Raw genomic sequence first — 13,785 nt, forward strand, 5'->3', positions numbered from 1 at the left:
GAATGAACGACCACTGAGTGCAGAATATGGATTGACAGTAAATCTATGAAGGACGAAAGTAGTGAGAAGCAACAGAAATGAGAACAGTGAGAAACTTAACATCAGGATTAATGATCACGAAGTAGATGAAGTTAAGAATTCTACTACCTAGGAAGAAAACGAATCCTCGGTGGACGAAGCAAGGAGGACTTCAAGAGCAGACTAGCACTGGGAAAAATGGCATTCCTACCGAGATATGCTTGCTGGTGTCAAAGGTAGGTCTTAATTTGAGAAAGAAATTTTTGATAATGTACGTTTGGAGCACAGCATTGTATGGTAGTGAAACATTGACTGTGGAAAAACCGGAACGGAAGAGAATCTAAGTACTTGAGATGTGGTGCTACAGAAGAATGTTGAAAATTAGGTGGATTGATAAAGTAAGGAATGAGAAGGCTCTCCGCAGTATCGATCAGGGAAGGAATATATGGATAACAATAAAACAAAATGGGGCAGTATTATAGCACACGTTTTAAGAGATCGGGGAATAATTTCCATGATACTAGAACGATCTGTAGAGGGTAAAACCTTTAGAGAAGACAGAGATTAGAATTCATCCAACAAATAATTGAGAACATGGGTTGCAAGTGCTACCCTGTGACCAGGAGATTGGTTCAGGAGGCGAACTCTTGGTGGCTCGCATCAAACCAGTCAGAAGACTGATGACTGAAAAAAGAAAAAGAATGCCGACTGACTGTTAATGTGGATGGTAAACTGACTGGAAAGATATTTATTGTTCAGCAAGAAATTTAAGTTGCTCTGTCTCTACGATTTTTCTGATGTGCTTGATCTTGGAAGGGCAGTAGAGAATATTTACGTCACAGCAAGCAAGAGTAGAAAGTGGACAACAGACAGCTACGCATACGATATGAACATTGCTTTTGGACAATAGGTGGTCAAAATAACTTGCTGTTGTTTGATTCCTGGTCTGCATATAAAAATCAAACTCACTTAGAGCAAACTATTCCCCCTGAAAAGTGTGTGACGCTGGAGTCAACCACTGGATGTTTGCCTTCTTCTGTACCTATAGAACATGTTACCCCACTCTTTGCGGCTACGCCCGAAGGATAGCCTGTTTCGCCATAAACTCCACGACAGACAGTTTCGCATTCGGTTGCATGCCATCACATTCCAACGATTCTCATTACCCCGTTATAGCAATATGATTCTATATGCATTCTTTAAGGGTGGGTACCTAACTGAGAGTCCTGCATCGTTTGTAAGTCCCAAGGAGTTCGTCTTTGATCTTGATGGTGCAAAACTTTGTGATTACTGTGAGCGCCATTTTCCATTCGTTGTGCAAGTTAATGGTTTGTTTTGAAAATCTCTTGAATTTCGACAATGTCCAATTTGTGAAGCGTAATGCATGCATCCTATAGAATCTTGATCTCAGCACCTTCCGTAGTTTCGTTTTGTGTCACCCTCCTGATACACGTGGTGAATCATTAGCAGCTAATACTTTTCCTGCTATAATTATTAATACAAAACTTTCAAATGAGCCTTGCTAAAGACTGAACTTCCGATTTAGCACTCAAGAGGTTTCTTGTTACAGCAATGTGCCTGCAGCAAACAGACATCATGTGTCAGGAAATGATCCTAGGACCCGAACAGTGTGGCACAGGCACGCCAACACAGACATTGCCTATGGAGGCGTACAGTACGGCTTTGCTACTTCTGAATTGCGGCGGTTGCCTGCTGCTCGATCACGATGGCAGGGCATCCATAAGGTGACACTTAGCCAGGTCTAGGCAGGCCCTCCCAGTATAACTGTCCAGTATGTAGAAATTGGAACAGTAGGGGTGGGCAGCATTGGACCCCGCATGGCATAGAGGTGGCTGAATCTTTGAATCTTATTCTGTGTTTCAGACCATGAGTCGGGGGCAGCGAGCAAGCTGCCAAGGGCCTGGACGAACACGGTGGCGGCGTTGACAACTGCAGCATGGGTATGGCTACGACTGGCTCGCATTGATCGTCGTAGCATGGTCTAGCAGTCCTGATGATAAGGGGGAAGGTCTACCGTTGCCGCTTACCTTGACACACGGACGTTTTCCCAATGGGTGCCAATATCCTGGGCCCTGCTGTTGCTCTACGCCAGTAGGTTGAACCATGGGAGGAGGAATGGCGAAACCAGCTGTGCAACGGAGGCGATGGTGTTAGAAGGTCGCTGACTATGGCTGCTGACAGCGGCTGCTCCCTCGTTACTGCTCTGGGCCTGTGCTTTGGTCTTTGTCATTACAAAATCTTGCGTCTCGTATTTCAATTTCTTCCTAGTGGGGACTCTAAACTCTGAAGCAGTACGTACTCAAGAATGGGTACACAGGTGTTCTATACGTGGTCACCTTTGAAGATGAGCCACACTTTCGTAGAATTCTCCCAATAAACTGAAGTCGATCATTCGATCTACCTGCAACGAACCTTCCTTAAGTAGGAGGAGGAGTAGGTGGAGTAGTGGGAGGGGGAGGATACTAGTGTTTAACTTACAGTCGACAACGAGGTCATTAGAGACGAAGCACAAGCTGGGATTAGGGGAGGGTGGAGAAGGAAATTGGCTGTGCCCTTTTGAAGGAACCCTCCCGACATGTGCCTTAAGTGATTTAAGGAAATCACATAAAACTTAAATCACGATGACCGGACGCGGCTTTGAACCAGAATGCGAGTCCAGTGTGCTAACCACTGCGCTGCCCCGCACGGTAAGTGCTCATCTCGCATAGAAATGTTGCTCCTAAGTGCTTTATCGACGTGACTGTGAAACTGCAAGGTACTAATTGTGTATTCTAATATTATAGGACTGGTTTTCATTTGCGTCTTTATTAACTTACATTTTTTCTATATTTAAAGCAAGCTACTATCCATGACGCCAAATAGAAATTCTATGCAAGTCATCCTGTATTCTCCCACAGTCACTCAAAGACGTCATTTCCCCGTACACCAGAGCTTCACTAGCAAACAGTAGCAAACTTCTAATCACCTTCTCCATCAGATCGTTTAACTATATAAAGGACAAGAGCGATGCTATCACTCATCCCTGGGGCACCCCTGACTATGCGTATGTGATGACCACTCCTCATCCAAGACAATTAACTGCGTTCTATAACAAAAAATCTTTAAGCCACTCACATAACTGAGAACGTATTCCGTATGCTCATACCTACGGTATGTTAACTGTCTTGCCCGCCCGGTTGGACGTGCGCTCTAACGCACGGCTTTCCGGGCGGGAAGGAGCGTCTGGTCCCCGGCACCAAGCCGCCCGGCGGATTTGTGTCGAGGTCCGGTGAACCGGCCAGTCTGGGTATGGTTTTTAGGCGGTTTTCCATCTGCCTCGGCGAACGCGGGCTGGTTCCCCTTATTCCGCCTCAGTTACACTATGTCGGCGATTGCTGCGCAAACAAGTTCTCCACGTATGCGTACACCATCATTACTCTACCATGCAAACGTAGGGGTTACACTCGTCTGATGTGAGACGTTCCCTGGGGGGGTCCACCGGGGGCCGAACCGCACAATAACCCTAGGTTCGGTGTGGGGCGGCGGAGGGGTGAAGTGGACTGCGGTAGTCGTCGTGGAGCTGTGGATCACTGCGGCTGCGGTGGCGACGAAGCCTCTCCGTCGTTTCTACGTCCCCGGTTAACATACAAAACAATACAATACAATGTTAACTGTCTGCTGCTTACCACTGTGTCAAACGGTGTCCGGAAATTTTAGAGCACGGAATCTGCCTCTTGACTTCATCCATGGTTCGCAGGACATCGTGCGAAAAAAAGGGAAAGCTATGGACGAGCGCTGCTTTCTAAATCCGAGTTGATTTGTCGATAGAAGCTTTTTCTGTCATGGAAATTTATTACGTTCGTACTCAGAATATGCTCGAGAGATCTGCAGCAAACCAACGTTAAGCGTAGGGGTCTGTAATTTTGCGGTTTCGTTGCTCCTCGTTATATCCGTGAGTCACATGCGCTTTGTTCCAGTCACATGGGAGTTTCCTTTGCGAGAGAGATGCTCGAGAAATGCATGCTAACTGTGTGTATGTGAAATCGAATTGACATTACATATGGACCTGACGATTAGTTTGTTTGAAGCTCGTTCAGAGTCTGAGTGCCTTTCATACGATGGCGTGTCTATACGATCCATATGCGTGATGTATTTTTTTAATCGCAAAATTAAAAACTTCACCTTTCCTTTTGCTGTCTGATATACGCAAACCAGACTGAAGTACAAGTGACTGCATGGAAGCCTTCGACCAACTTAGCGACTTTACCTAGGACCAACATTTTGTAGGATTCTCTGCAAGATCTTTCACTAGTGTATGTTGCTGGAAGTAGTTCTATTCTTCGCGCAGCTATCTTTTTATAGACGCACGAATTTCCATTGATTTTTGCCTCTCTACATTTAGGCGTTCTCGTCTGAAACGGAAGTGCGACAATCTTTCTTTTCTCTGCTTGTCATTAAACCAGTCACGGTGGCTCTTTTCTGTCCTTAATCGACTTATTCGGCACATACTTCTGCAAACTAATTTAAAGTCACTTTTAACTTTGCCCATAGTTCCACTGTGACCATAATATTGAAACTGAATGACGAACATTCATTGTCTCAGTAGGATACTAACAACCGTTTTTCTACTCTTTCCAGCGTAAAAACTTTTCTAGCTTTCTTGATGTGTTAATGAACTTTAGCAACCATCGTTGCGATGATGACACCGTTATCGCTAATCCCGGTCACTATACTGGCATTTTCGGTAAGGTTAGACCTATTAGTAGATGCGAGTTATAAAATACTTTCATTATGTGTGGACCGTCGCACTGAGTGGTCAGGGCAGTTTTCGGAGAAAGCGTTCAGAACTTCTCTACAAGACTATCGTTCTCTATCACCTGCAACAAATCCGAAGACGTCTGTGTCTATAAACGGCAGTTTAAAGTTGTACCAATCAGAACTGCAAGATCAGGGTACTTACGCACTTCTGTGTGAAGACGTTAGAAAGATTCTATAATTGTCTTAACAGAATCGGGTGGATGGTAAAAACATCCGATGATTAATTTGAATTCTTCTAGGCCGGTTACTCGCGTCCATATAACCTTGCTGATTTCGCAGTCACAATTTCGACCCGAATAGACAATATTTTTGTCGATTATAATGAAAGTTCCCCCTTCTTTGGTGTCTTTTTGATATATGTTGCGTGCCTCGTTAAATATTTCTTCCTGCTTCGGGTTTCGTGCAGCTCTCGCTTCCGAGTATAATATGAGAGCGACAGCTTTCCAGGAGTTCCAATAATTCAGAGATTTTGTTAAAATACTTACGCAATTTACTGTTTAAAAGCTTGACATTCGATGTGTTGAAACGTCCCCTTAGAAAAATTATACATGACTGTGCTTAAACTGACACACAATATTTTTTTGCGCAACGCAATCTGACTTTCAATAATCCCTACAAGAGAATGGTCCTGACTAAATTAACCTATACGTTTCACAAATCACTTACCTCACAAAAATCTTCGTTACTCGAACTACTGCAATACAGCGAGCGCCACTACTGCCAGCTAAATAAAAGATTCAAACTACTGAAGGCACTAACTACTGATAGGCATAGTTAGCAAAAGACAGATTTTGATAGAGAACAAACAATGTATTTACCCTAATAATGTTTAAAATTCATTATATATATATATATATATATATATATATATATATATATATATATAATCTCAGTCCACGATATCCAATGTTACAAATTTACTCTTTCTGATAGACACACGTCCAGATTGTCCGCTCTCAAAATCCCGCTATCTCTCTCCCCACATCCACCACTGCTGGCGGCTCACCTCCAACTGTACAACGCTACGCGCTGTTAACAGCCAACTGCCCAACACTACAATAGCAAATTCCAACAATGCCACTCAGCCAAAGACTGCACACAGCACAGCCAGTGATTTTCATACAGAGCGCTACGTGGCGGTGGCTTTACCAATATAAGAACCTAAACAGCCTACTTACATAGCCCCCATGCTCCCCACAAAAATTTTTACAAATTGTTTTGGGCACTGGCCAGTACATATTTGTTAAAATTTTTTCACAATTACAATAACAAAGAAATCAAATGCACACACCTGTTGATACACTGTTGGTCAAAAGCTAAAATTTTCTCACTGTCCATAAAGACAGTCCTGATCATTCATCACAGTAAAATTGCAGTGTTTTTCTCAAAGTCTGAGAGCAGTAAAAGAAAATGCACACAGAAGTAGTGGATTTCCATGCAGTCTTGAAGAAGTAGTGTTGTCCTTCCAACGGAAAGACAGTGCTGTCTTTTGACATGCAGACAGGTAATGGGCCACAACAGAGCAAACCCACAGCAGAGTCAGTCGAAGTTTTGAAGAATATTGGTAGGCAGGTCATCACAGAGCGGACCACTGTAGTCTTGTTAGAGATTACGATATTGGTGGGCCATCAGAGGTGCAGACCCACTGTAGTCCTTGTAGAAATAACGGTATTGGTGGGCCATCAAAGATGCAGACCCACTGTAGTCCTTGTAGAAATAATGGTAATGATGGACCATCAAAGTCCTTGTACAGACGGCGAGCAGCCATCTGTTGCGACTGTGCAGGTGCACAATCACCATCTAAGAGTCTTGCGGACAATATAGCAAGTCCATAAACCACCACTTGTGCACTCACAAAGTTTTTAGAATTGTCCTTAGAACCAGAAATGCTGTTTACCAGTCCCTTGCTGAATTATCAACACACGTGCAAGTACTAACAGTTCCAACTTCTCACATACTGTGCATATATTATGACCAACAGAAACGTGTGCAGTGAAATGATACTTAATTTGAAGAATTGGTGTCTATACAATTATAAATTTACAACATAAGAATACAATTACAAAGGCACAAAATACATCATTAAGTAACATAATAGTACAGATAACATTTGTAGCAATACAGGCTTTACAAAAGATAGAAATAAACATGTACATCAGTGTTACAGGAATTATGACATAAATAAATATATAAAATAATGAGAATAGTTTTCGAAACATTAATTTCACACATGAGCATTGAAACAGAACAGAATTAATAATGTCTAAACATCTTTACAAAGTAAATAACATATTATTAATGCAAATTATATTTGAGGATAACAGAATTACTCATCATAGTGAATGTAACTTAGTACTAGAAAAATTTACAACATAAATCTTATTAGCTAAACACATAAAGACAGGAAAAACACAAATACACAAGAGTACACAAACACATAGCAGAATCACACAGGAGGAAAGGACAGAGTTTGTTTTCAGTGTAACATTTGGTACCGCAGTCCAACCCAAAACTTCATTCCATAGATCCTTCATCTTATTTCAACATTTGTTTCCACCAAAAAAATCCTATCCAAGCATGCTTTCTGTATTTATATGTTCACATATTTCTTACCTCATCATTTATTTTTCATTATCGTACCTCATCATTTATTTCCTAGAAAATCCTACCTCAACCTGTTGTCCCTAAACCCTACTTTTTTGTTTATATCCTCTTTCAAAATACTTTTTTGGCCAAACCATTTTCTTATAGCTTCTCAATGCATTTCTTCCAGTTCATCACAACTCGTTCTCTTATATAGCCTACCCCATCTTAAGATAACTTAAATCTACTGAGCTCAGATGCTAAACTAAGGGACGAGGCAATGCAGCAGCACAAAACAATTAACACAAACAGCAAAGACAAAAAATGCAAATTGGCAAAGGAAGCAGCAATATATATAAATTAGCAAAGCAAATGCAACATTATCACTAATATGAGCCAATGTGCAGCAACTAGAAATATAAATCAGTAGTAGAACTGGCTTAACAGAGTAATACAAAGTGAAATTCAGTAGCACTACACCTGGCAAACAGCAGCAGCAAATGCAGTAACTTATATCCAAACATGACAAACCCACAAGCAGAAAAAATATTACACTAAAGATAACAATGCAGTTAAGGGAAATGTCTATTCACATCTTAATGTCTATGTAATTAAAGTGGTGCACCAAAACTTATTCTACAAAAGAAATTACCATGTACTTGAAAAGAAAATTGTGTATGCAAAATTGTGTATAATAAAATATCTATATTAGTACATTTATAAAATTTTATTTTAACCAATGCTGCAGTGGAGCTAGAAAGTAGATATTAAACGAAATGAGCATATATATATATATATATATATATATATATATATATATATATATATATATATATATATATATATAGAGAGAGAGAGAGAGAGAGAGAGAGAGAGAGAGAGAGAGAGCAAGGTCATGCACTAAGCAAATGGCGTCTCCAAAGGCAGTAAAAAGATCTCTCAAATAGAAAGACAATAGATGTAAAATGTTTCTCATCATTTCATTAGGCATTTCGGTAAATATCATAAATTAAGAGCTCCACAGTGTAATAATATGCTTTCAAGTTTGAGCGTGTCGTATTTGCGATGCTTTCTACAAAGAAATGTCAATAGCGAGGATAATGGCCTCCTTTTTTTCTCCATCTGTGCCTCTGAAAGGCACACACTAATAGCTTTTCTCCAGGCAGCTGTCGCGCAGCTGGGTGCTTACAGTTCATTACATCAAGGTGACCTACCTTCCTTACTGAAATATTTATGACATCAGTTTCCGCTACAGTGACAGTTTGATACAAATAAAATTTCACAAGTCGAGAAATTACAGTAGAAATGTGTGGAAACAAAATCCTATAAATACAACAGTGCCCAAAAAATTTTCGCCGGCATTGTGGTACATTCACGCATTTACACACATTTCATAACTCTTAAAGTACTATTCTCAGCTTATTGATCATAACTATACCTCAACAGCATAATACACATTGTCATCGTAATAATATCATAAAAACTCAGCCAAATCTCAAAAACGTCGTAACTTTCTGCAATAATTTCAAAACCTAAATAAATTCTCTGCTCATTTCAATAGTGTCATCTACCTCAATCGTACTTTAAAAATCGTCATCCCATACCAAATATATCATTCAAAGGTCTCATAGTATCACAATGGTTTCGAACAAATATGAACAGTTCACACAGTGCAGACAAAATACAATTTCATAAGTGTGAAATTATTCAACTGTGTAATTGGGTAAACATGTGTCACTGACATAGTAAAAGAAAATTTGTTTCTCTGTTAAATAATCATATAGCTGTGTAATTCAGTGTTAGAGAAATATGGTACCGATGTGTAAAGTTGTATAAGCAAATACCATATTAACTAGGGCTCCTTGTGGTTGCCAAACACATGGTACACAAAGTAAGCGTGTACCCCCTGCACAAATCACTTACCTCACAAAAATCTTCGTTACTCGAACTGCTGCCAGCTAAATAAAAGATTCAAACTACTGAAGGCACTAACTACTGATAGGCATAGTTAGCAAAAGAAAGCTTTTGGTAGAGAACAAACAATGTATTTACCTTAATAGTGTTTAAAAGTCATAATGTATACATCAGTCCATGATATCCAATATTACAAATTTACTCTTTCTGATAGACACACGTTCAGATTGTCCGCTCTCAAAATCCCGCCATCTCTCTCCCCACATCCACCACTGCTGGCGGCTCACCTCCAACTGCGCAACACTATGCGCTGTTAACTGCCAACTGCCCAACACTACAATAGCAAATTCCAACAATGCCGCCCAGCCACAGACTGCACACAGCACAGCCAGTGATTTTCATACAGAGCGCTACGTGGCGGTGGCGTTACCAATATAAGAGCCTAAACAGCCTACTTACAGTGTCTTTGTTTTGCATCTGATCAGACGTGACTAGAGAGCGTTCATCAGACGAACTCAGGCTATAATATAGAATAAAAAGTAAATAAAAAGGAAGAATGGAAGGAAGCCCTCAGAACCCATGCGACAATAGTCATTGGTGCCGACATGAGTCACAACTTGAAGATGACTGCATCTTGGACCCCCGACAGCCACAGATAGATCCTCTTCCGCAACTTGGATGAAGGCCTTATCCCCGGCAGACACACCAAACACACAACATTTTTTTCCAGCGATGGACTCTATTTCCCTAAAAGTATCCTAACAGGACGAAAGGGAGAGGCCAGACGGACGAGCCCCACATTCTCTCTTCGCGCGAGCAAAGCGAATGGTTTACAGCCTGCCACTCACCATGCTGTGAGCACGGTCCCTGCTCTGGGTGTGCTGGAAGGTGTCTCGGCAGCAGAACCCATGAGAGAAACACACGACACCTGATGAGTCCCGTACGACGACGTTTCTCCGCCATCGCAACATCCTGAGACAGCAGCCTGTAGACGGATAGCCGTGGTTAGCAGCGCCTTTTGCTAATCGTTTCACTAAGCACTAACACAAATTTTGGAACCTAACCAGTTGCCATGCTATTTGAAATTTACGATTTATCGCCAACCAAGGTTTTCTCAGAAAAGGAGAACGGCTGCTGTGTTGCATTCATTTCGTAGAACAAAATAATGAACTCCTTGCTAACTATTTCCTCCTTAATTTCTCAAGACCTGATTAGACAATACACCTAAAAAAGTAATCAATTTATTGTTCGGTACGTCTTTTGTGTGTTGTTTCACATGTAGCTTGATCATGTTTTACCGAAGTCGAAGTTAGTCATGGACTGTGCGACTGGTCCCGGCGGAGGTTTGAGTCCTCCCTCGGGCATGGGTGTGTGTGTTTGTGTGTGTTTGTCCTTAGGATAATTTAGATTAAGTAGTGTTTGAGCTTAGGGACTGATGACCTTAGCAGTTAAGTGCCATAAGATTTCACACACATTTGAACATTGTTTTTGAAGTCGAAGTTACAAAAATATTTTCTGATTCTCGAATGGGAACTGTTACTAGTTTATGAGCTATACCTAAACACTGGAGGTTGTATGTATCTCCAGAAGACACCTGCCGAGTCGTACATTGAAATTCAGCCATCATAACTCCTTTCAGGTACCTATTTTGAAATACTAACACTTTAGTATTTGTCTCGATGGCAAACGTGCTGCTATCTAGCAAGGACCGATCGACATATCCAACTCCAACATCGTTTGTAGAAACACGTACGACTTTCATTGTCTTGCTGTGAGCAGAGATGAACGACTGAATGCGAATTACTAGAGGTACAATCTGTATCTAATGAACTTAACGATAACGACATTCACTGAATAAGTTGCACAATGTACAGATCCTACAAAAGTTTTAGGCTGGAACATCAAAGTAAATTTTTCTGGAATGTTTCACAGCAATCAGCACTCTCAGTTAACACCTCTATAACAGAAACGACTGTACAGTTACAGTTAGAGGATACGAGACTGATGTGGGAGCTGACGGAACACTGTCAATTGAAATGTACTTTATTGCAGAGTTGCCAGTAATAATAAAAGGAAAAAAAAAGGAAAATGTTCTGCAACTACTAGCAAAATACGACGTCCTCCAAATAACATACAGATATTTATTATTTCAATGTAAAAACAGATGTCCTAGGAGAATTTCTACGACATTTCCAGCTACAGTATCACTCGGCCTTACGCAGGCACCAGCATACATAATTAGTGCTGTAACAGTATGGTACGTATATAAACTATCGTAAGAAGGGAAATTAATATCTTGAGTATAGGTCAGATTATTGCATATGTATTTATATTTCATAGGTTCGATTTTAACTGTAAATTTACCAATGTATGTAATATATATTTTTGTCAAATTCGTCTAGTTATCTCAGCGATATAAAGAGGGGAGTCGTTTAGGAAAGGAAAGTTGGTACACTGTAGGTCACTTACGCCTTTATTAAACAGAGAGGATGCTTGTGAGACCATGTGTGTAGCTTCACAGACAAATACTTTTTATTATCCTATTTCAAATGTTCATAAGTTAATCTTTAGTTGACTCAGGTACACTTGTTCAAGCAGCAACACATTTTGCGAACAGTAGTTTGTAGGTATTATCTAATGGCTGACAAGGCAGCGAGGAATTTTACTGTCACCGTTTCCCCAGTCATCCGATTAAAGTGATGTAACCTGTTAATCTTCCGCTCCCTGGACCTTGGAGACATAGATAACTTCTCTTACAGCAGGGAATTCTATTCTTGAGGTTAGTGAAAGAAACAGGGGGAAACAATGCGCCAGTAGGAGAAAAACAATTATAATTAAAACAGCTACATTATTGAAAAACACAGAAAAGGGAGGCAGTCTCATTATAAAAAGTGAGAATATGCCGGCCAACATATATGGACTATTCAGCGACACGTAGGCTCGCTGTGGGCCAAGCCAAATATACATGAAAAGATATAGAAGTCACTAAGAAATGTTGATAACTTGTTCAGTACTTAGTACAGGTCAGAGAACTAGACGAGATGAATTTCCAGAATTTAGGATAACCAACGAAGATAACGGGCCTATAGTAATCACGTAATGCCATCATACACACAGTAGCAGCGTGACAAAGCTTACCGCTGTATTGCCAATGGAACCGTAATGCTGATTTCTCGACGTGCATATCGCTTGTTCTCATCTTAATCATGAACGGATTCACTTCAAGCGTTCTCCTGCGAATTCGTTGACAAAATCGGAAGGTAGTAACGTAAGACTGCTTCCATGGTGGTGTAAACCAGCACATGTATCGCGAAAAAGGCGGCAACAGCCTCACTAACGCTAATCATGAAGTGATGCCTGCCAAGAACTGCAACGAATTGAGACTGAGAGAGCGTGTCTCAGTGGTTTTGTGTCCTTGAACCTCACACAGCAGTTTGCGTCTTACTATAGAAAAAGGTTCTTGTAGCCAAAATGACTGCGGATGGCAAGGCAAATGATGCTTCGGCTTTCTGGCGAGAGGTGTTCGAGCTGCTCAAGACGCAGGTTGATGGTCCTGGGGTACTGTGAATTCTGTGGCCACGATAGCGGTCGTCGTTCCCTTGGCTTGAATTTGAAACTAACCCCCTTTGGAAATTATACAAATTTACGTCATCTTGTATGATTTATGAATCAAATGATTGGTGCTCATGGAAATTTGTCCATTCCCAACATTCGATAGTTCTCTGCTGATGCAACCTATCGGTGGTTTCAGTTGGCTGGGGAAAATTAAATTGATCTACTTTTTTGTTAATTGATTTAGTAATCTGTGCCTCCTACATTGAACATGCCAGTTCGTATTGAACGATCCTCAATTCTGACAACATCAGGGTAAAGGCTGGTGGCATTAATGCACTCCGTCGTCAGGCCATGAATGGCCTACCGGGACCATCCGACCGTCGTGTCATCCTCAAGGAGGATGCGGAGAGGAGGGGCGTGGGGCCAGCACACCGCTCTCCCGCTCGTTATGATGGTATTCTTGACCGAAGCCGCTAGTATTCGGTCGAGTAGCTCCTCTATTGGCATCACGAGGCTGAGTGCACCCCGAAAAATGGCAACAGCGCAAGGCGGTCTGGATGGTCACCCATCCAAGTGCCGACCACACCCGACAGTGCTTAACTTCGGTGATCTCACGGGAACCCGTGTATTCACTGCGGCAAGGCCGTTGCCGGTGGTGTTAGTAGAGGCTGCACTATCGCCGCTCCCCGGATGTTTGAGCTAGAGGAGTTAACTGTCTCCCCTAACATTTAAATTGGCACATGTTCTAGAGATTGCTGACAAGAGAACATTACTTTATATGGGTTGATTCTCATTAAGTTTAAAAACCTTCGAAGAGTGGTAAATGACTGAGACAAGTAATTTAATATAAGACACATGGGGAGGCGAAATGTCGTGAAATACCATAAAAGTGGATCT

At 41.3% G+C, this 13,785-nt stretch overlaps 1 pseudogene; it reads right to left on the minus strand.

Moving 5' to 3' along the window:
- Positions 1-13,421: 13,421 nt before the first annotated feature.
- On the minus strand, positions 13,422-13,539 carry LOC126177875 (5S ribosomal RNA; annotated as a pseudogene).
- Positions 13,540-13,785: the final 246 nt, after the last annotated feature.

This window comes from Schistocerca cancellata, chromosome 3 (assembly GCF_023864275.1).
Source record: "Schistocerca cancellata isolate TAMUIC-IGC-003103 chromosome 3, iqSchCanc2.1, whole genome shotgun sequence".
NCBI classification, from domain to species: domain Eukaryota; kingdom Metazoa; phylum Arthropoda; class Insecta; order Orthoptera; family Acrididae; genus Schistocerca; species Schistocerca cancellata.